The sequence below is a fragment of the Salmo trutta genome, chromosome 27 (genome assembly GCF_901001165.1).
Source record: "Salmo trutta chromosome 27, fSalTru1.1, whole genome shotgun sequence".
Lineage (NCBI taxonomy): Eukaryota > Metazoa > Chordata > Actinopteri > Salmoniformes > Salmonidae > Salmo > Salmo trutta.
The window spans coordinates 45,820,143-45,842,480 of NC_042983.1; the positions used below are offsets into that span (position 1 = coordinate 45,820,143).

Genomic DNA, 22,338 nt, shown 5'->3' on the forward strand with positions numbered 1-22,338 from the left:
AGTTCATATTTATATCAAAAACAGCTTTTTACATTAGCATGTGACGTTCAGAACTAGCATACCCCCGCAAACTTCCGGTGAATTTACTAACAATTTACTAAATTACTCACGATAAACGTTCACAAAAAGCATAACAATTATTTTAAGAATTATAGATACAGAACTCCTCTATGCACTCGATATGTCCGATTTTAAAATAGCTTTTTGGTGAAAGCACATTTTGCATTATTCTAAGTAGATAGCCCGGCATCACAGGGCTAGCTATTTAGACACCCAGCAAGTTTAGCCTTCACCAAACTCCGATTTACTATTAGAAAAGTTTGATTACCTTTGGTGTTCTTCGTCAGAATGCACTCCCAGGACTTCTACTTCAATAACAAATGTTGGTTTGGTCCCAAATAATCCATTGTTATATCCAAACAGCGGCGTTTTGTTCGTGCGTTCAAGACACTATCCGAAAGGGTAAATAAGGGTTACGAGCACGGCGCATTTCGTAACAAAAAATGTCTAAATATTCCATTACCGTACTTCGAAGCATGTCAACCGCTGTTTAAAATCAATTTTTATGCAATTTTTCTCGTAAAAAAGCGATAATATTCCGACCGGGAATCTGCGTTTAGGTAAATAGACGAAAGAAAATAAAGCACGGGGTCGACTCGTGCACGCGCCTAAGCCCATTATCCTCTGATCGGCCACTTGCAAAAAGCGCAAATGTGTTTCAGCTTGGGGCTGCCTCGATATCATTCAGCTTTTTCCCGGGCTCTGAGAGCCTATGGGAGCCGTAGGAAGTGTCACGTTACAGCAAAGATCCTCAGTCTTCAATAAACAGAGACAAGAAGAACAAGATCTTGTCAGAGAGGGCACTTCCTGTAAGGAACCTTCTCAGGTTTTTGCCTGCCATATGAGTTCTGTTATACTCACAGACACCATTCAAACAGTTTTAGAAACTTTAGGGTGTTTTCTATCCAAAGGCAATAATTCTATGCATATTCTAGTTACTGGGTAGGAGTAGTAACCAGATTAAATTGGGTACGTTTTTTATCCGGCCGTCTAAATACTGCCCCTAGCCCTAACAGGTTAACGAGAAGTGTATCTTTAAAATGGGATTTAATAGTTGTATGTTTGCGAAATTTGAATTATGAGATTTTTGTTGTTTTTAATTTGGCAACCTGCTATTTCACTGGCTGTTGAATAGTGTGTCCCGCGGGTGGGATGCTAGCATCCCACATGTCCCAGAGAGGTTAATTCATTCATCAAATTCTATGCTTGACATCATGGGAAAATCAAAAGAAATCAGCCAAAATTGTAGACCTCCACAGGTCTGGTTCATCCTTGGGAGCAATTTCCAAATGCCTGAAGGTACCACGTTCATCTGTACAAACAATAGTACGCAAGTATAAACACCATGGGACCATACAGCCGTCATACCGCTCAGGAAGGAGATGCGTTCTGTCTCCTAGAGATGAATGTACTTTGGTGTGCGAAAAGTGCAAATCAATCCCAGTACAATAGCAAAAGGACCTTGTGAAGATGCTGGAGGAAACAGGTACAAAAGTATCTATATCCACAGTTAAACGAGTCCTATATTGGCATAACCTGAAAGGCCGCTCAGCAAGGAAGAAGCCACTGCTCCAAAACCGCCATAAAAAAGCCAGACTACGGTTTGCAACTGCACATGGGAACAAAGATCGTACTTTTTGGAGAAATATCCTCTGGTATGATGAAACAAAAATAGAACTGTTTGGCCATAATAACCATCGTTATGTTTGGAGGAAAAAGGGGGAGTCTTGCAAGCCGAAGAACACCATCCCAACTGTGAAGCACGGGGGTGGCAGCATCATGTTGTGGGATGCTTTGCTGCAGGACGAACTGGTGCACTTAACAAAACAGATGGCATCATGAGGGTGGAAAATTATGTGGATATATTGAAGCAACATCTCAAGACATCAGTCAGGAAGTTAACCTCACTATTGTAGGGGGCACTATTTTCACCTCCAGATGAAAAGTGTGCCCAAAGTAAACTGCCTGCTACTCAGGCCCAGAAGCTAGGACATGCATACAATTAGTAGATTTGGATAGAAAACACTCTGAAGTTTCTAAAACTGTTAGAATAATGTGATAATAATCTGTGAGTGTAACATAACTACTATAGCAGGGGAAACCCTGAGGAAAATCCATCCAGGAAGTGCCATTATTTTGAAATGGCTGTTTTTCCAATGAAAGCCTATCCACCATTTAAAGGGATAGGACCCAGATTCCATTCCCTATGGCTTCCACTAGTTGTGAACAGTCTTTAGACATTGTTTCAGGCTTTTATTATGAAAAATGAGGGAGAATGACAACATTGAGTGAGTGGACCCTGCGATGTCCTCAGAGCTGGTTACTGCGAGCGACCGAGAGCACGCCTTTCTTGTTTTTATTTTATGTTGACGACGCTTTTGTTCGGTTGAAATATTATCGATAATTTAGGCTAAAAACAACCTGAGGATTGATTTTAAACATCGTTTGACATGTTTCTACGAACTTTACGGATGCTATTTGGAATTTTCGTCTGCCTCTTGTGACCGCATTTGAGCCATTGGATTACTGAACAAAACGCGCCAACGAAATGGAGGTTTTTGGATATAAAGAGGGACTTTATCGAACAAAACAAACATTTATTGGGTAACTGGGAGTCTTGTGAGTGCAATCATATGAAGATCATCAAAGCTAAGTGATTAATTTTATTGCTATTTCTGACTTTCGTGTCTAATCTACTTGGCTGGTAACTGTATGTAATGTTTTGTGTGCTGAGCGCTGTCCTCAGATAATCGCATGGTAAGCTTTCGCCGTAAAGCCTTTTTGAAATCTGACATGACGGCTGGATTAACAACACCTTAAGCTTTATTTTGATGTATTACACTTGTGATTTCATGAAAGTTAAATATTTATAGTCATTTAATTTGAATTTGGCGCTCTGCAATTTCACCGGATGTTGTCGAGGTGGGAAGCGTTTACTAGATAGTTGACTAGTTGGCTACTTCTGGTAAAAAAAAAAGTCTCACAATCGCTGGTTGAAAACTGTTTATGTTTTAGGTCAAATACTTATTTCCCTCATTAAAATGCAAATCAATTTATAAAATTTTTGACATGCTTTTTTCTGGATTTTTTTGTTGTTATTCTGTCTCTCACTGTTCAAATACTCCTACCATTAAAATTATAGACTGATCATTTCTTTGTCAGTGGGCAAATGTACAAAATCAGCAGGGGATCAAATACTTTTTTCCCTTACTGTATGGACAAAACAGAGATGCTAGTTCTAGGTCCCAAGAAACAAAGAGATCTTCTGTTGAATCTGACAATTAATGTTGATGGTTGTACAGTCGTCTCAAATAAAACTGTGAAGGACCTCGGCGTTACTCTGGACCCTGATCTCTCTTTTGAAGAACATATCAAGACTGTTTCAAGGACAGCTTTTTACCCTCTACGTAACATTGTTAAAAAATTCTGAAAAATGTATGCATTATTTTGTCACTTCTAGGTTAGACTACTGCAATGCTCTACTTTCCGGGCTACCCGGATAAAGCACTAAATAAACTTCAGTTAGTGCTAAATACGGCTGCTAGAATCCTGACTAGAACCCAAAAATGTGATCATATTACTCCAGTACTAGCCACCCTACACTGGCTTCCTGTTAAGGCAAGGGCTGATTTCAAGGAGGTTACTGGTAACCTACAAAGCATTACATGGGCTTGCTCCTACCTATCTTTCCGATTTGGTCCTGCCGTACATACCTACACGTACGCTACGGTCACAAGACGCAGGCCTCCTTACTGTCCCTAGAATTTCTAAGCGAACAGCTGAAGGCAGGGCTTTCTACCGGTAGATTTTCAATTTTATGGAATTGTCTGCCGATCCACGTGAGAGACGCAGACTCGGTCTCAACCTTTAAGTCTTTATTGAAGACTCATCTCTTCAGTAGGTCCTATGATTGAGTGTAGTCTGACCCAGGTGAACGGAAAGGCATTGGAGCGACTACAGAGTACTACTGAAACCTGTTATAGACCATCTGACTGTACTAGAGACTAGAGAGTACTACTGAAACCTGTTATAGACCATCTGACTGTACTAGAGAGTACTACTGAAACCTGTTATAGACCATCTGACTGTACTGTAGTAGAGAGTACTACTGAAACCTGTTATAGACCATCTGACTGTACTAGAGAGTACTACTGAAACCTGTTATAGACCATCTGACTGTACTGTAGTAGAGAGTACTACTGAAACCTGTTATAGACCATCTGACTGTACTAGAGAGTACTACTGAAACCTGTTATAGACCATCTGACTGTACTGTAGTAGAGAGTACTACTGAAACCTGTATATAGACCATCTGACTGTACTGTAGTAGAGAGTACTACTGGAACCTGTTATAGACCATCTGACTGTACTAGAGAGTACTACTGAAACCTGTATATAGACCATCTGACTGTACTAGAGAGTACTACTGAAACCTGTTATAGACCATCTGACTGTACTAGAGAGTACTACTGAAACCTGTCTCTGTAAACCTGTAATATCCTTCCTGTTTGGCCCTGTCCGGGGGTTTCATCGGATGGGGCCACAGTGTCTCCTGACCCCTCCTGTCTCAGCCTCCAGTATTTATGCTGCAGTAGTTTATGTGTCGGGGGGGCTTGGGTCAGTCTGTCACATCTGGGGTATTTCTCTTGTCTTTTCCGGTGTCCTGTGTGAATTTAAATATGCTCTCTCTAATTCTCTCTTTCTTTCTTTCTCTCTCTCGGAGGACCTGAGCCGTAGGACCATGCCTCAGGACAACCTGGCTTGATGACTCCTTGCTGTCCCCAGTTCACCTGGCCGTGCTGCTGCTCCTGTTCCAACTGTTCTGCCTGCAGCTATGGAACCCTGACCTGTTCACCGGACGTGCTACCTGTCCCAGACCTGCTGTCCCAGACCTGCTGGAACCCTGACCTATTCACCGGACGTGCTACCTGTCCCAGACCTGCTGTTTTCAACTCTCTAGAGACAGCAGGAGCGGTAGAGATACTCTCAAAGATCGTCTATGAAAAAGCCAACTGACACTTACTCTTGTGTTACTGACCTGTTGCACCCTCGACAACTGTGATTATTATTATTTGACCATGCTGGTCATTTATGAACATTTGAACATCTTGGCCATGTCCTGTTATAATCTCCACCCGGCACAGCCAGAAGAGGACTGGCCACCCCCCAGAGCCTGGTTCTTCTCTAGGTTTCTTCCTAGGTTTTGGCCTTTCTAGGGAGTTTTTCCTAGCCACCGTGCTTCTACACCTGCATTGCTTGCTGTTTGGGGGGTTTTAGGCTGGGTTTCTGTACAGCACTTTGAGATATCAGCTGATGTAAGAAGGGCTATATAAATACATTTGATTTGGATTTGATTTAAACAAAAACACAAAACAAAATAAATGAATGTAAAAAGGGTTATCTAGTCCAGTGTTTACCTCTGTCGGTGTCGGTGTTGTTGTCCTTGTTTTTTTTGTCCTCCTTTAGGGGCAGCTGATGGGCAGCGAGGGCGGAGGAGAGGGCCAGGAGACTGCTGCCGCCTGCGGTGGGCAGGAGGGCAGAGGAGAGTGCCAGGAGGCTGCTGCTGCCCGCGGTGGGCAGAGGGGGTTGAGGGAGTTGGTGCCCAGAAGGTTGGGTGGTGAGGGGCACTGGGAGAGCAGGGCCATGACACAGGTGCTGGACATGGAGCTGCTGCTAAATACACACACACACACAACATTGTCATTACCACTCTACACTAGACACAGGCAAAGAGAGACAGAGGAGAGAAATAGGAGAGGGAGGGAAAGAGAAAGACAGAGAGAGAGACACACTAAGAGCGCAAGAGACACACTAAGAGAGAGAGAGACACTAAGAGAGAGAGAGACACTAAGAGAGAGAGACACTAAGAGAGAGAGACACTAAGAGAGAGAGACACACTAAGAGAGAGAGAGACACTAAGAGAGAGAGAGAGACACTAAGAGAGAGAGAGACACTAAGAGAGAGAGACACACTAAGAGAGAGAGAGACACTAAGAGAGAGAGAGACACTAAGAGAGAGAGAGAGACACTAAGAGAGAGAGAGAGACACTAAGAGAGAGAGAGACACTAAGAGAGAGAGAGACACTAAGAGAGAGAGAGACACTAAGAGAGAGAGAGACACTAAGAGAGAGAGAGACACTAAGAGAGAGAGAGACACTAAGAGAGAGAGAGAGACACTAAGAGAGAGAGACACACTAAGAGAGAGAGAGACACTAAGAGAGAGAGACACACTAAGAGAGAGACACTAAGAGAGAGACACTAAGAGACAGAGAGACACTAAGAGAGAGAGAGACACACTAAGAGAGAGAGAGACACTAAGAGAGAGAGAGACACTAAGAGAGTGAGAGACACACTAAGAGTGACAGACACTAAGAGAGAGAGAGAGACACTAAGAGAGAGAGAGACACTAAGAGAGAGAGAGACACTAAGAGAGTGAGAGACACACTAAGAGAGAAACACTCTACATAGTGCAAACTGTAAAGTTTGGTGGAGGAGGAATAATGGTCTGGGGCTTTTTTTCATGGTTCAAGTCCCTTAGTTCCAGTGAAGGGAAATCTTAACACTACACCATACAATTCTGTAGTTACAACTTTGTGGGAACAGTTTGGGGAAGGCCCTTTCCTGTTTCAGCATAACAGTGTCCCCGTGCACAAAGCGAGGTCCATACAGAAATGGTTTGTCAAGATCGGTGTGGAGGAACTTGACTGACCTACACAGAGCCCTGACCTCAACCCCATCGAACACCTTTAGGATGAATTGGAACACCGACTGTGAGCCAGGCCTAATCGCCCAACATCAGTGCCTGACCTCACTAATGCTCTTGTGGCTGACTGGAACCAAGTCCCCACAGCAATGTTCCAACATCTAGTGGAAAGCCTTCCCAGAAGAGTGGAGGCTGTTATAGCAGCAAAGGGGGGGACCAACTCCATATTAATGCCTTCCCTGAAGAGTGGAGGCTGTTATAGCAGCAAAGGGGGGGACCAACTCCATATTAATGCCTTCCCAGAAGAGTGGAGGCTGTTATAGCAGCAAAGGGGGGGACCAACTCCATATTAATGCCTTCCCTGAAGAGTGGAGGCTGTTATAGCAGCAAAGGGGGGGACCATCTCCATATTAATGCCTTCCCAGAAGAGTGGAGGCTGTTATAGCAGCAAAGGGGGGACCAACTCCATATTAATGACTTCCCAGAAGAGTGAAGGTCTGTTATAGCAGCAAAGGGGGACCAACTCCATATTAATGCCCATGATTTTAGCATTCCTCATAATCCTGGATTATCGGACCACCATTTTATTGCGTTTACAATTGCAACAAATAATCTGCTCAGACCCCAACCAAGGAAGATTAAAAGTTGTGCTATAAATTCTCAGACAACCCAAAGATTCCTTGATGCCCTTCCAGACTCCCTCTGCCTACCCAAGGACGTCAGAGGACAAGAATCAGTTAACCACCTAACCGAGGAACTCAATTTAACCTTGCGCAATACCCTAGATGCAGTTGCACCCCTAAAAATTAAAAACATCTGTCATAAGAAACTAGCTCCCTGGTATACAGAAAATACACGAGCTCTGAAGCAAGCTTCCAGAAAATTGGAACGGAAATGGCGCCACACTAAACTGGAAGTCTTCCGACTAGCTTGGAAAGACAGTACCGTGCAGTATCGAAGAGCCCTCACTGCTGCACGATCATCCTATTTTTCCAACTTAATTGAGGAAAATAAGAACAATCCGAAATTTCTTTTTGACACTGTCGCAAAGCTAACTAAAAAGCAGCATTCGCAAATGGAGGATGGCTTTCACTTCAGCAGTAATAAATTTATGAACTTCTTTGAGGAAAAGATCATGATCATTAGAAAGCAAATTACGGACTCCTCTTCAAATCTGGGTATTCCTCCAGGGCTCCATTGTCCTGAGTCTGCACAACTCTGCCAGGACCTAGGATCAAGGGAGATACTAAAGTGTTTTAGTACTATATCTCTTGACATAATGATGAAAATAATCATGGCCTCCAAACCCTCAAGCTGCATACTGGACCCTATTCCAACTAAACTACTGAAAGAGCTGCTTCCTGTGCTTGGCCCTCCTATGTTGAACATAATAAACGGCTCTCTATCCACCGGATGTGTACCAAGCTCACTAAAAGTGGCAGTAATAAAGCCTCTCTTGAAAAAGCCGAATCTTGACCCAGAAATTATAAAAAACTATCGGCCTATATCGAATCTTCCATTCCTCTCAAAAATTTTAGAAAAAGTTGTTGCGCAGCAACTCACTGCCTTCCTGAAGACAAACAATGTATACGAAACGCTTCAGTCTGGTTTTAGACCCCATCATAGCACTGAGACTGCACTTGTGAAGGTGGTAAATGACCTTTTAATGACGTCAGACCGAGGCTCTGCATCTGTCCTCATGCTCCTAGATCTTAGTGCCGCTTTTGATACCATCGATCACCACATTCTTTTGGAGAGATTGGAAACCCAAATTGGTCTACATGGACAAGTTCTGGCCTGGTTTAGATCTTATCTGTCGGAAAGATATCAGTTTGTCTCTGTGAATGGTTCGTCCTCTGACAAATCAATTGTAAATTTCGGTGTTCCTCAAGGTTCCGTTCTAGGACCACTATTGTTTTCACTATATATTTTACCTCTTGGGGATGTCATTCGAAAACATAATGTTAAATTTCACTGCTATGCGGACGACACACAGCTGTACATTTCAATGAAACATGGTGAAGCCCCAAAATTGCCCTCGCTAGAAGCCTGTGTTTCAGACATGAGGAAGTGGATGACTGCAAATGTTCTACTTTTAAACTCGGACAAAACAGAGATGCTTGTCCTAGGTCCCAAGAAACAAAGAGATCTTCTGTTGAATCTGACAATTAATCTGGATGGTTGTACAGTCGTCTCAAATAAAACTGTGAAGGACCTCGGCGTTACTCTGGACCCTGATCTCTCTTTTGAAGAACATATCAAGACTGCTTCAAGGACAGCTTTTTTCCATCTACGTAACATTGCAAAAATCAGAAACTTTCTGTCCAAAAATGACGCAGAAAAATTAATCCATGCTTTTGTTACTTCTAGGCTCGACTACTGCAATGCTCTACTTTCCGGCTACCCGGATAAAGCACTAAACAAACTTCAGTTAGTGCTAAATACGGCTGCTAGAATCCTGACTAGAACCAAAAAATTTGATCATATTACTCCAGTGCTAGCCTCCCTACACTGGCTTCCTGTTAAGGCAAGGGCTGATTTCAAGGTTTTACTGCTAACCTACAAAGCATTACATGGGCTTGCTCCTACCTATCTTTCCAATTTGGTCCTGCCGTACATACCTACACGTACGCTACGGTCACAAGACGCAGGCCTCCTAATTGTCCCTAGAATTTCTAAGCAAACGGCTGGAGGTAGGGCTTTCTCCTATAGAGCTCCATTTTAATGGAATGGTCTGCCTACCCATGTGAGAGACGCAGACTCAGTCTCAACCTTTAAGTCTTTACTGAAGACTTATCTCTTCAGTAGGTCCTATGATTAAGTATAGTCTGGCCCAGGAGTGTGAAGGTGAACGGAAAGGCTGGAGCAACGAACCGCCCTTGCTGTCTCTGCCTTGCCGGTTCCCCTCTTTCCACTGGGATTCTCTGCCTCTAACCCTATTACAGGGGCTGAGTCACTGACTTACTGGTGTTCTTCCATGCCGTCCATGGGAGGGGTGCGTCACTTGAGTAGGTTGAGCCACTGACGTGGTCTTCCTGTCTGGGTTGGCGCCCCCCCCTTGGGTTGTGCCATGGCGGAGATCTTTGTGGGCTATACTCGGCCTTGTCTTCGGACGGTAAGTTGGTGGTTGTAGATATCCCTCTAGTGGTGTGGGGGCTGTGCTTTGGCAAAGTGGGTGGGGTTATATCCTGCCTGTTTGGCCCTGTCCGGGGGTATCATCGGATGGGGCCACAGTGTCTTCTGATCCCTCCTGTCTCAGCCTCCAGTATTTATGCTGCAGTAGTTTATGTGTCGGGGGGCTAGGGTCAGTCTGTTACATCTGGAGTATTCTCTTGTCTTATTCAGTGTCCTGTGTGAATGTAAATATGCTCTCTCTAATTCTCTCTTTCTTTCTTTCTTTCTTTCTCTCGGAGGACCTGAGCCCTAGGACCATGCCTCAGGACTACCTGGCATGATGACTCCTTGCTGTCCCCAGTCCACCTGGCCATGCTGCTGCTCCAGTTTCAACTGTTCTGCCTGCGGCTACGGAACCCTGACCCGTTCACCGGACGTGCTTGTTGCACCCTCGACAACTACTATGATTATTATTATTTGACCATGCTGGCCATTTACGAACATTTTAACATCTTGACCATGTTCTGTTATAATATCCACCCGGCACAGCCAGAAGAGGACTGGCCACCCCTCATAGCCTGGTTCCTCTCTAGGTTTCTTCCTAGGTTTTTGGCCTTTCTCAGGAGTTTTTCCTAGGGAGTTTTTCCCAGCCACCGTGCTTCTTTCACATGCATTGCTTGCTGTTTGGGGTTTTAGGCTGGGTTTCTGTACAGCACTTTGAGATTTCAGCTGATGTACGAAGGGCTATATAAATAAATTTGATTTGATTAGATGTTCGACAAGCAGGTGTCCACATACTTTTGATCATGTAGTGTATGTAATCTACAGCACCATATATAATACTGTATAGTAGTAAAACAAGGAACATTTGGACAAGGTGGGGACATTGCACCAGTCCCCACATGGAAAAATGCTATTTTAGGCTTAGTGGTAACAATTTGGGTTATGGGTTTGGTGGTAAGGTTGCCGTTAAGGGTTTGAATGGGAATCAATAGTTTGGTCCCAACAAGGTTAGTAAAACAAACATATGTGTGTGTGTGTGTGTGTGTGTGTGTGTGTGTGTGTGTGTGTGTGTGTGTGTGTGTGTGTGTGTGTGTGTGTGTGTGTTGTGTGTGTGTGTGTATAGACGTACCCCGATGATAGAGTTGAGTTCAGCCATGGAGACCTGTTTAGCTCTTTCCACCGCCTGGACTACCTGCTGCTGGTGCTGATACACACAGAAACAGAGAGACAGAGACACAGAGAGACAGAGACACAGGGAGACAGAGACACGGGGAGATGGAGACACGGGGAGACAGAGACACAGGGAGACAGAGACAAAGAGATGCAGGGAGATAAAGACAGAGACAGAGGGAGATAGAGACACGGGGAGAGATAGAAACACAGAGATAGAGACACGGGGAGAGATAGAGACACGGGGAGAGATAGAGACACGGGGAGAGATAGAGACACAGGGAGAGATAGAGACACAGAGATAGAGACACGGGGAGAGATAGAGACACGGGGAGAGATAGAGACACAGAGAGAGATAGAGACACAGAGATAGAGACACGGGGAGAGACAGAGACACAGAGAGAGAGACACGGGGAGAGATAGAGACACGGGGAGAGATAGAGACACGGGGAGAGATAGAGACACGGGGAGAGAGAGTCACGGGGAGAGATAGAGACACGGGGAGAGATAGAGACACGGGGAGAGATAGAGACACGGGGAGAGATAGAGACACGGGGAGAGATAGAGACACGGGGAGAGATAGAGACACGGGGAGAGACAGAGACACAGAGATAGAGACACAGAGATAGAGACACAGAGATAGAGACACGGGGAGAGATAGAGACACGGGGAGAGATAGAGACACAGGGAGAGATAGAGACACGGGGAGAGATAGAGACACGGGGAGAGATAGAGACACAGGGAGAGAGAGAGACACGGGGAGAGATAGAGACACAGGGAGAGATAGAGACACAGGGAGAGAGAGAGACACGGGGAGAGATAGAGACACGGGGAGAGATAGAGACACGGGGAGAGATAGAGACAACGTAGTATGTGAATAATATGTATACAGAAAAGCAAATATTATGCAAATCCATGCATCCTCAGTTCTCCTACAGCAGTACCTCTGTCTGACTGCAGTCTTCTAATCTCAGCTAATCCTTCCCATTATCCAGCTCATCCATTTCTAATCCAGGTGTAATCTGAGGAGAGGTTTGGAGCCAGCCTTTACTCCCACCCAGCAGAGACACTTCCTCCAGAGCAGGGATTAAACAGACAGGTTCCTGCATAGCGCTATAATAACCTCAAGAGTGGAGAGAGCCCAGAGGATTGTGGGTAATGTAGTTGTGACAGGAAATACAACACCCTGGGAGAGACAAAGCCCTCTCCATCTCCCTCTCAATTCAATTCAATTTGCTTTGTAACAATGTACATATTGCCAAAGCTTACTCTGGAGATTAAGTGATCAATTTACAATATTAACACAATTAAAATAATAATAATAATCAATATTGTTAACAGGACAATCAGCAACAACAATAATCAAGGATAAAAACAACCACACATTTAACAATAAGGGTTTCAGAGAAACGACACTCTCTAATTGTTTTATGTTTTTGACATTTTGTCAGGAAATGCAGCTCCATCTCAGGTTCTGCTGTGGTGCAGTGGTTGCACAGCCTTTCCTCTACAGGGAGCCAGGTTTTCCTGTGTCTACCCTTCTCAATGGCAAGGATGTGCTCACTGAGCCTGTACTTTGTCAAGGTTTTTCTTTGGTTTTGATCAGTAACCATGGTCAAATAGTTAGCCAGGGTATACTGTCGATTTAGGGCAAGATAGCACTGCATTTTGCTTTGTGTTTGTGTTTCCCAAAACGTAATGTAGTTTTGTTTTAACTGTGTTGTAATTTGGTTTATTCAGATTGATTGGATGTTCTGGTCCTGAGGATTCAGTGTGTTAGTAGAACAGGTTTTTGAACTCAGCCCCAGGACCAGCTGGATGAGGGGACCAGCTGGATGAGGGGACCAGCTGGATGAGGGGACGAGCTGGATGAGGGGACGAGCTGGATGAGGGGACCAGCTGGATGAGGAGACCAGCTGGATGAGGGGACCAGCTGGATGAGGAGACCAGCTGGATAAGTGGACCAGCTGGATGAGGGGACCAGCTGGATAAGGGGACCAGCTGGATGAGGAGACCAGCTGGATGAGGGGACCAGCTGGATAAGTGGACCAGCTGGATGAGTGGACCAGCTGGATAAGTGGACCAGCTGGATGAGTGGACCAGCTGGATAAGGGGACCAACTGGATGAGGAGACCAGCTGGATGAGGGGACCAGCTGGATAAGTGGACCAGCTGGATGAGGGGACCAGCTGGATAAGTGGACCAGCTGGATGAGGGGACCAGCTGGATGAGGGGACCAGCTGGATGAGGGGACCAGCTGGATGAGGGGACCAGCTGGATGAGGGGACTCTTTTCTTTGCTTAGCTCTTGGCATTGCAGGGCTCTCTCTCTCTCTTCAATTCAATGGGCTTTATTGGCATGGGAAACATATTTTTACGTTGCCAAAGCAAGTGAAATAGATAATAAACAAAAGTGAAATAAACAATAAAACATGTAGCTCTCTCGCCCTCTCCCTCTCCTCACCCGTCCTCCCTCTCCTCACCCGTCCTCCCTCTCCTCACCCGTCCTCCCTCTCCTCAACCCTTTCTTTGGAATGGATCAGAAGACAGTTTTCTGACTATCTGAGAGAACAGGAGACAGACTGGAGATCAATGTTACACTAACCTCTAGTGAAAGGAAGGGGATGACTTGGGCACAGATAGCATTCAGTCGCTTCACCATCTCCGCCTGAGAGAGAGACACAGAGAGACAGAGACATAGAGAGACAGAGAGAGCGAGAGACAGAGAGAGCGTGAGAGACAGAGCGTGAGAGACAGAGAGCGTGAGAGACAGAGAGAGCGAGAGACAGAGAGAGCGAGAGACAGAGAGAGCGAGAGACAGAGAGAGCGAGAGACAGAGAGACCGAGAGACAGAGCGTGAGAGACAGAGAGAGCGAGAGACAGACAGAGAGAGAAAACAAATCCAATATCTATTGTGTGAAATACCAGTGTCCATCACAGCAGCAAGATGCGACCTGTTGCCACAAGAAAAGAACGTTGTAAATACAACCCATATTTATGTTTATTTATTTTCCCTTTCGTACTTTAACTATTTGCACATCATTACAACACTGTATATAGACATAATATGACATTTGAAATGTCTTTATTCTTTTAGAACTTTCGTGAGTGTAATGTTTACTGTTAATTCTTTATTGTTTATTTCACTTTTGTTTATTATCTATTTCACTTGCTTTGGCAATGTAAAAATATGTTTCCCATGCCAATAAAGCCCTTAAATTGAATTGAGAGTGAGAGAAAGAGAGAGGGAGGGAGAGAGAGAGAAACAACCCTAAAAAAAAGAAACAAAACAAAACAAAGGCAAAGTCTTCTCATACTTTGTTGATTTCAAAAAACAATTTTTCCTTCAATTTGGTATGAGGGTCTGCTATACAAATTGATGGAAAGTGGTGTTGAGGGAAAAACATCCGACATTATAAATTTACATTTACATTTAAGTCATTTAGCAGACGCTCTTATCCAGAGCGACTTACAGATTGGTGCATTCACCTTATGATATCCAGTGGAACAACCACTTTACAATAGTGCATCTAAATCTTTTTTTGGGGGGGGGTTAAAAGGATTACTTTATCCTATCCCAGGTATTCCTTAAAGAGGTGGGGTTTCAGGTGTCTCCGGAAGGTGGTGATTGACTCCGCTGTCCTGGCGTCGTGAGGGAGCTTGTTCCACCATTGGGGTGCCAGAGCAGCGAACAGTTTTGACTGGGCTGAGCGGGAACTGTGCTTCCTCAGAGGTAGGGAGGCGAGCAGGCCAGAGGTGGATGAACGCAGTGCCCTTGTTTGGGTGTAGGGCCTGATCAGAGCCTGAAGGTACGGAGGTGCCGTTCCCCTCACAGCTCCGTAGGCAAGCACCATGGACTTGTAGCGGAATGTTGGCAAAAATGTAAATGTTGGCAAAAAACATTTCTTCCCACAGGGCCGTGGGGTGAGACAAGGATGCAGCTTGAGCCCCACCCTCTTCAACATACATATCAACAAAATGGTGAGGGCACTAGAACAGTCTGCAGCACCCGGCCTCACCCTACTAGACTCTGAAGTCAAATGTCTACTGTTTGCTGATGATCTGGTGCTTCTGTCCCCAACCAAGGAGGGCCTACAGCAGCACCTAGATTTTCTGCACAGATTCAGTCAGACCTGGGCCCTGACGGACCTGGGCCCTGACAGACCTGGACCCTGACAGACCTGGGCCCTGACAGACCTAGGCCCTGACAGACCTGGGCCCTGACAGTAAATCTCAGTAAGACCAAAATAATGGTGTTCCAAAAAGGTCCAGTCGCCAGGACCACAAATACAAATTCCATCTAGATACCGTTGCCCTAGAGCACACAAAAAACTATACATACCTCGGCCTAAACATCAGCACCACAGGTAACTTCCACAAAGCTGTGAACGATCTGAGAGACATGGCAAGAAGGGCCTTCTATGCCATCAAAAGGAACATAAAATTTGACATACCAATTAGGATCTGGCTAAAAATACTTCAATCGTTTATAGAACCCATTAAAAGAAAGCCATTCCCAAACCTTCCATAACAAAGCTATCACCTACATTTACATTACATTTAAGTCGTTTAGCAGACGCTCTTATCCAGAGCGACTTACAAATTGGTGCATTCACCTTATGATATCCAGTGGAACAACCACTTTACAATAGTGCATCTAAATCTTTTGGGGGGGGGGGGGGGTTAGAAGGATTACTTTATCCTATCCCAGGTATTCCTTAAAGAGGTGGGGTTTCAGGTGTCTCCGGAAGGTGGTGATTGACTCCGCTGTCCTGGCGTCGTGAGGGAGCTTGTTCCACCATTGGGGTGCCAGAGCTGACTGGGCTGAGCGGGAACTGTGCTTCCTCAGAGGTAGGGAGGCGAGCAGGCCAGAGGTGGATGAACGCAGTGCCCTTGTTTGGGTGTAGGGCCTGCAGAGAGATGAACCTGGAGAAGAGTCCCCTAAGCAAGCTGGTCCTGGGGCTCTGTTCACAAACACAAACACACCCCACAGTGCCCCAGGACAGCAACACAATTAGACATAACAAAATCATGAGAAAACAAAAAAGATAATTATTTGACACATTGGAAAGAATTTTAAAGGAAATCTTTGACTATGTACAGACTCAGTGAGCATAGCCTTGCTATTGAGAAAGGCCACAGAAAGGCAGAACTGGCTCTCAAGAGAAGACAGGCTATGTGCAAACTGACCACAAAATGAGGTGGAAACTTCCTGCACTTCATGTGCAGCTCAGTTTCCCCCCAAAAAAGAGGCTCTTCAAAAAGCCACATCTCTGATGGCGTGCCGGCCTTACTGGACATGACAAAAAACTCTCCAAGCCTGCATAACACACTCATAAAATGGAGTCAGGCCAGACAAATCACCCATCCTCTAGCTTTAACCCAGCTAAAACCTTCACTGTACACCCTAGGCTGCTAGAACCGTCACTGTACAACAGTCTCTGGGCTGTTAGAACCGTCACTGTACAACAGTCTCTGGGCTGCTAGAACCGTCACTGTACAACAGTCTCTGGGCTGCTAGAACCGTCACTGTACAACAGCTGCTAGAACCATCACTGTACAACAGTCTCTGGGCTGCTAGAACCGTCACTGTACAACAGTCTATGGGCTGCTAGAACCATCACTGTACAACAGCTGCTAGAACCGTCACTGTACAACAGCTGCTAGAACCGTCACTGTACAACAGTCTCTGGGCTGCTAGAACCGTCACTGTACAACAGCTGCTAGAACCGTCACTGTACAACAGTCTCTGGGCTGCTAGAACCGTCACTGTCCAACAGTCTCTAGGCTGTTAGAACCGTCACTGTACAACAGTCTCTGGGCTGCTAGAACCGTCACTGTACAACAGTCTCTAGGCTGTTAGAACCGTCACTGTACAACAGTCTCTGGGCTGCTAGAACCGTCACTGTACAACAGCTGCTAGAACCGTCACTGTACAACAGTCTCTAGGCTGTTAGAACCGTCACTGTACAACAGTCTCTAGGCTGTTAGAACCGTCACTGTACACCAGCTGCTAGAACCGTCTCTGTACAACAGTCTCTGGGCTGCTGGAAGCCTGAAAGCCATGATCCTAGGAGAAATGTCCACCAGGCCTTGTCCACCCTCGTGCAGTGGCAGGTACAGGGCTGCAGCTTTAATCCAGTGCTGTCCAGACCAGAAGAAATATCCACTAGACCTTGTCCACCCTCGTGCAGTGGCAGGTACAGGGCTGCAGCTTTAATCCAGTGTTGTCCAGACCAGAAGAAATGTCCACCAGGCCTTGCCCACCCTCGTGCAGTGGCAGGTACAGGGCTGCAGCTTTAATCCAGTGTTGTCCAGACCAGAAGAAATGTCCACCAGACCTTGTCCACCCTCGTGCAGTGGCAGGTACAGGGCTGCAGCTGTAATCCAGTGTTGTCCAGACCAGAAGAAATGTCCACCAGACCTTGTCCACCCTCGTGCAGTGGCAGGTACAGGGCTGCAGCTTTAATCCAGTGTTGTCCAGACCAGAATAAATGTCCACCAGGCCTTGCCCACCCTCGTGCAGTGGCAGGTACAGGGCTGCAGCTTTAATCCAGTGTTGTCCAGACCAGAAGAAATGTCCACCAGGCCTTGCCCACCCTCGTGCAGTGGCAGGTACAGGGCTGCAGCTTTAATCCAGTGCTGTCCAGACCAGAAGAAATGTCCACCAGGCCTTGCCCACCCTCGTGCAGTGGCAGGTACAGGGCTGCAGCTGTAATCCAGTGTTGTCCAGACCAGAAGAAATGTCCACCAGACCTTGTCCACCCTCGTGCAGTGGCAGGTACAGGGCTGCAGCTTTAATCCAGTGTTGTCCAGACCAGAAGAAATGTCCACCAAACCTTGTCCACCCTCGTGCAGTTGCAGGTTCAGGGCTGCAGCTTTAATCCAGTGTTGTCCAGACCAGAAGAAATGTCCACCAGACCTTGTCCACCCTCGTGCAGTGGCAGGTACAGGGCTGCAGCTTTAATCCAGTGTTGTCCAGACCAGAAGAAATGTCCACCAGACCTTGTCCACCCTCGTGCAGTGGCAGGTACAGGGCTGCAGCTTTAATCCAGTGTTGTCCAGACCAGAAGAAATGTCCACCAGACCTTGTCCACCCTCGTGCAGTGGCAGGTACAGGGCTGCAGCTTTAATCCAGTGTTGTCCAGACCAGAAGAAATGTCCACCAGACCTTGTCCACCCTCGTGCAGTGGCAGGTACAGGGCTGCAGCTTTAATCCAGTGTTGTCCAGACCAGAAGAAATGTCCACCAGACCTTGTCCATCCTCGTGCAGTGGCAGGTACAAGGCCCCAGCGTTAATCCAGTGTTGTCCAGACCAGAAGAAATGTCCACCAGACCTTGTCCACCCTCGTGCAGTGGAAGGTACAGGGCTGCAGCTTTAATCCAGTGTTGTCCACACCAGAAGAAATGTCCACCAGGCCTTGTCCACCCTCGTGCAGTGGCAGGTACAGGGCCGCAGCTTTAATCCAGTGTTGTCCAGACCAGAAGAAATGTCCACAAGACCTTGTCCATCCTCGTGCAGTGGAAGGTACAGGGCTACAGCTTTAATCCAGTGTTGTCCAGACCAGAAGAAATGTCCACCAGACCTTGTCCACCCTCGTGTAGTGGCAGGTACAGGGCTGCAGCTTTAATCCAGTGTTGTCCAGACCAGAAGAAATGTCCACCAGACCTTGTCCACCCTCGTGCAGTGGCAGGTACAGGGCTGCAGCTTTAATCCAGTGTTGTCCAGACCAGAAGAAATGTCCACCAGACCTTGTCCACCCTCGTGCATTGACAGGTACAGGGCTGCAGCTTTAATCCAGTGTTGTCCAGACCAGAAGAAATGTCCACCAGACCTTGTCCACCCTCGTGCAGTGGCAGGAACAGGGCTGCAGCTTTAATCCAGTGTTGTCCAGACCAGAAGAAATGTCCACCAGACCTTGTCCACCCTCGTGCAGTGGCAGGTACAGGGCTGCAGCTTTAATCCAGTGTTGTCCAGACCAGAAGAAATGTCCACCAGGCCTTGTCCACCCTCGTGCAGTGGCAGGTACAGGGCCGCAGCTTTAATCCAGTGTTGTCCAGACCAGAAGAAATGTCCACCAGACCTTGTCCATCCTCGTGCAGTGGCAGGTACAGGGCCGCAGCTTTAATCCAGTGTTGTCCAGACCAGAAGAAATGTCCACCAGACCTTGTCCACCCTCGTGCAGTGGCAGGTACAGGGCTGCAGCTTTAATCCAGTGTTGTCCAGACCAGAAGAAATGTCCACCAGGCCTTGTCCACCCTCGTGCAGTGGCAAGTACAGGGCTGCAGCTTTAATCCAGTGTTGTCCAGACCAGAAGAAATGTCCACCAGACCTTGTCCACCCTCGTGCAGTGGCAGGTACAGGGCTGCAGCTTTAATCCAGTGTTGTCATGACCAGAAGAAATGTCCACCAGACCTTGTCCACCCTCGTGCAGTGGCAGGTACAGGGCCGCAGCTTTAATCCAGTGTTGTCCAGACCAGAAGAAATGTCCACCAGACCTTGTCCATCCTCGTGCAGTGGCAGGTACAGGGCCCCAGCGTTAATCCTGTGTTGTCCAGACAAGAAGAAATGTCCACCAGACCTTGTCCACCCTCGTGCAGTGGCAGGTACAGGGCCCCAGCGTTAATCCAGTGTTGTCCAGACCAGAAGAAATGACCACCAGACCTTGTCCACCCTCGTGCAGTGGCAGGTACAGGGCTGCAGCTTTAATCCAGTGTTGTCCAGACCAGAAGAAATGTCCACCAGGCCTTGTCCACCCTCGTGCAGTGGCAGGTACAGGGCCGCAGCTTTAATCCAGTGTTGTCCAGACAAAAAGAAATGTCCACAAGACCTTGTCCATCCTCGTGCAGTGGAAGATACAGGGCTACAGCTTTAATCCAGTGTTGTCCAGACCAGAAGAAATGTCCACCAGACCTTGTCCACCCTCGTGTAGTGGCAGGTACAGGGCTGCAGCTTTAATCCAGTGTTGTCCAGACCAGAAGAAATGTCCACCAGACCTTGTCCACCCTCGTGCAGTGGCAGGTACAGGGCTGCAGCTTTAATCCAGTGTTGTCCAGACCAGAAGAAATGTCCACCAGACCTTGTCCACCCTCGTGCAGTGGCAGGTACAGGGCTGCAGCTTTAATCCAGTGTTGTCCAGACCAAAAGAAATGTCCACCAGACCTTGTCCACCCTCGTGCAGTGGCAGGTACAGGGCTGCAGCTTTAATCCAGTGTTGTCCAGACCAGAAGAAATGTCCACCAGGCCTTGTCCACCCTCGTGCAGTGGCAGGTACAGGGCCGCAGCTTTAATCCAGTGTTGTCCAGACCAGAAGAAATGTCCACCAGACCTTGTCCACCCTCGTGCAGTGGCAGGTACAGGGCCGCAGCTTTAATCCAATGTTGTCCAGACCAGAAGAAATGTCCACCAGACCTTGTCCATCCTCGTGCAGTGGCAGGTACAGGGCCCCAGCGTTAATCCAGTGTTGTCCAGACCAGAAGAAATGTCCACCAGACCTTGTCCACCCTCGTGCAGTGGCAGGTACAGGGCCCCAGCGTTAATCCAGTGTTGTCCAGACCAGAAGAAATGACCACCAGACCTTGTCCACCCTCGTGCGGTGGCAGGTACAGGGCTGCAGCTTTAATCCAGTGTTGTCCAGACCAGAAGAAATGTCCACCAGGCCTTGTCCACCCTCGTGCGGTGGCAGGTACAGGGCCGCAGCTTTAATCCAGTGTTGTCCAGACCAGAAGAAATGTCCACAAGACCTTGTCCACCCTCGTGCAGTGGCAGGTACAGGGCTGCAGCTTTAATCCAGTGTTGTCCAGACCAGAAGAAATGTCCACCAGACCTTGTCCACCCTCGTGCAGTGGCAGGTACAGGGCTGCAGCTTTAATCCAGTGTTGTCCAGACCAGAAGAAATGTCCACCAGACCTTGTCCACCCTCGTGCAGTGGCAGGTACAGGGCTGCAGCTTTAATCCAGTGTTGTCCAGACCAGAAGAAATGTCCACCAAACCTTGTCCATCCTCGTGCAGTGGCAGGTACAGGGCCGCAGCTTTAATCCAGTGTTGTCCAGACCAGAAGAAATGTCCAACAGACCTTGTCCACCCTCGTGCAGTGGCAGGTACAGGGCCGCAGCTTTAATCCAGTGTTGTCCAGACCAGAAGAAATGTCCACCAGACCTTGTCCATCCTCGTGCAGTGGCAGGTACAGGGCCGCAGCTTTAATCCAGTGTTGTCCAGACCAGAAGAAATGTCCACCAGACCTTGCCCACCCTCATGCAGTGGCAGGTACAGGGCTGCAGCTTTAATCCAGTGTTGTCCAGACCAGAAGAAATGTCCACCAGACCTTGTCCACCCTCGTGCAGTGGCAGGTACAAGGCTGCAGCTTTAATCCAGTGTTGTCCAGACCAGAAGAAATGTCCACCAGACCTTGCCCACCCTCGTGCAGTGGCAGGTACAGGGCTGCAGCTTTAATCCAGTGTTGTCCAGACCAGAAGAAATGTCCACCAGACCTTGCCCACCCTCGTGCAGTGGCAGGTTCAGGGCTGCAGCTTTAATCCAGTGTTGTCCAGACCAGAAGAAATGTCCACCAGACCTTGTCCACCCTCGTGTAGTGGCAGGTACAGGGCTGCAGCTTTAATCCAGTGTTGTCCAGACCAGAAGAAATGTCCACCAGACCTTGTCCATCCACGTGCAGTGGCAGGTACAGGGCTGCAGCTGTAATCCAGTGTTGTCCAGACCAGAAGAAATGTCCACCAGACCTTGTCCATCCTCGTGCAGGGACAGGTACAGGGCTGCAGCTGTAATCCAGTGTTGTCCAGACCAGAAGAAATGTCCACCAGACCTTGTCCATCCTCGTGCAGTGACAGGTACAGGGCTGCAGCTTTAATCCAGTGTTGTCCAGACCAGAAGAAATGTCCACCAGACCTTGTCCATCCTCGTGCAGGGACAGGTACAGGGCTGCAGCTGTAATCCAGTGTTGTCCAGACCAGAAGAAATGTCCACCAGACCTTGTCCATCCTCGTGCAGTGACAGGTACAAGGCTGCAGCTTTAATCCAGTGTTGTCCAGACCAGAAGAAATGTCCACCAGACCTTGTCCATCCTCGTGCAGTGACAGGTACAGGGCTGCAGCTTTAATCCAGTGTTGTCCAGACCAGAAGAAATGTCCACCAGACCTTGTCCATCCTCGTGCAGGGACAGGTACAGGGCTGCAGCTTTAATCTAGTGTTGTCCAGACCAGAAGAAATGTCCACCAGACCTTGTCCATCCCCGTGCAGGGACAGGTACAAGGCTGCAGCTGTAATCCAGTGT

The 22,338-nt window shown here is 47.3% G+C and overlaps 1 pseudogene; it reads right to left on the reverse strand.

The window, feature by feature from the left end:
• Positions 1-22,338, reverse strand: part of LOC115165071 (transducin-like enhancer protein 4) — a 92,016-nt pseudogene that overhangs the window by 27,957 nt on the left and 41,721 nt on the right.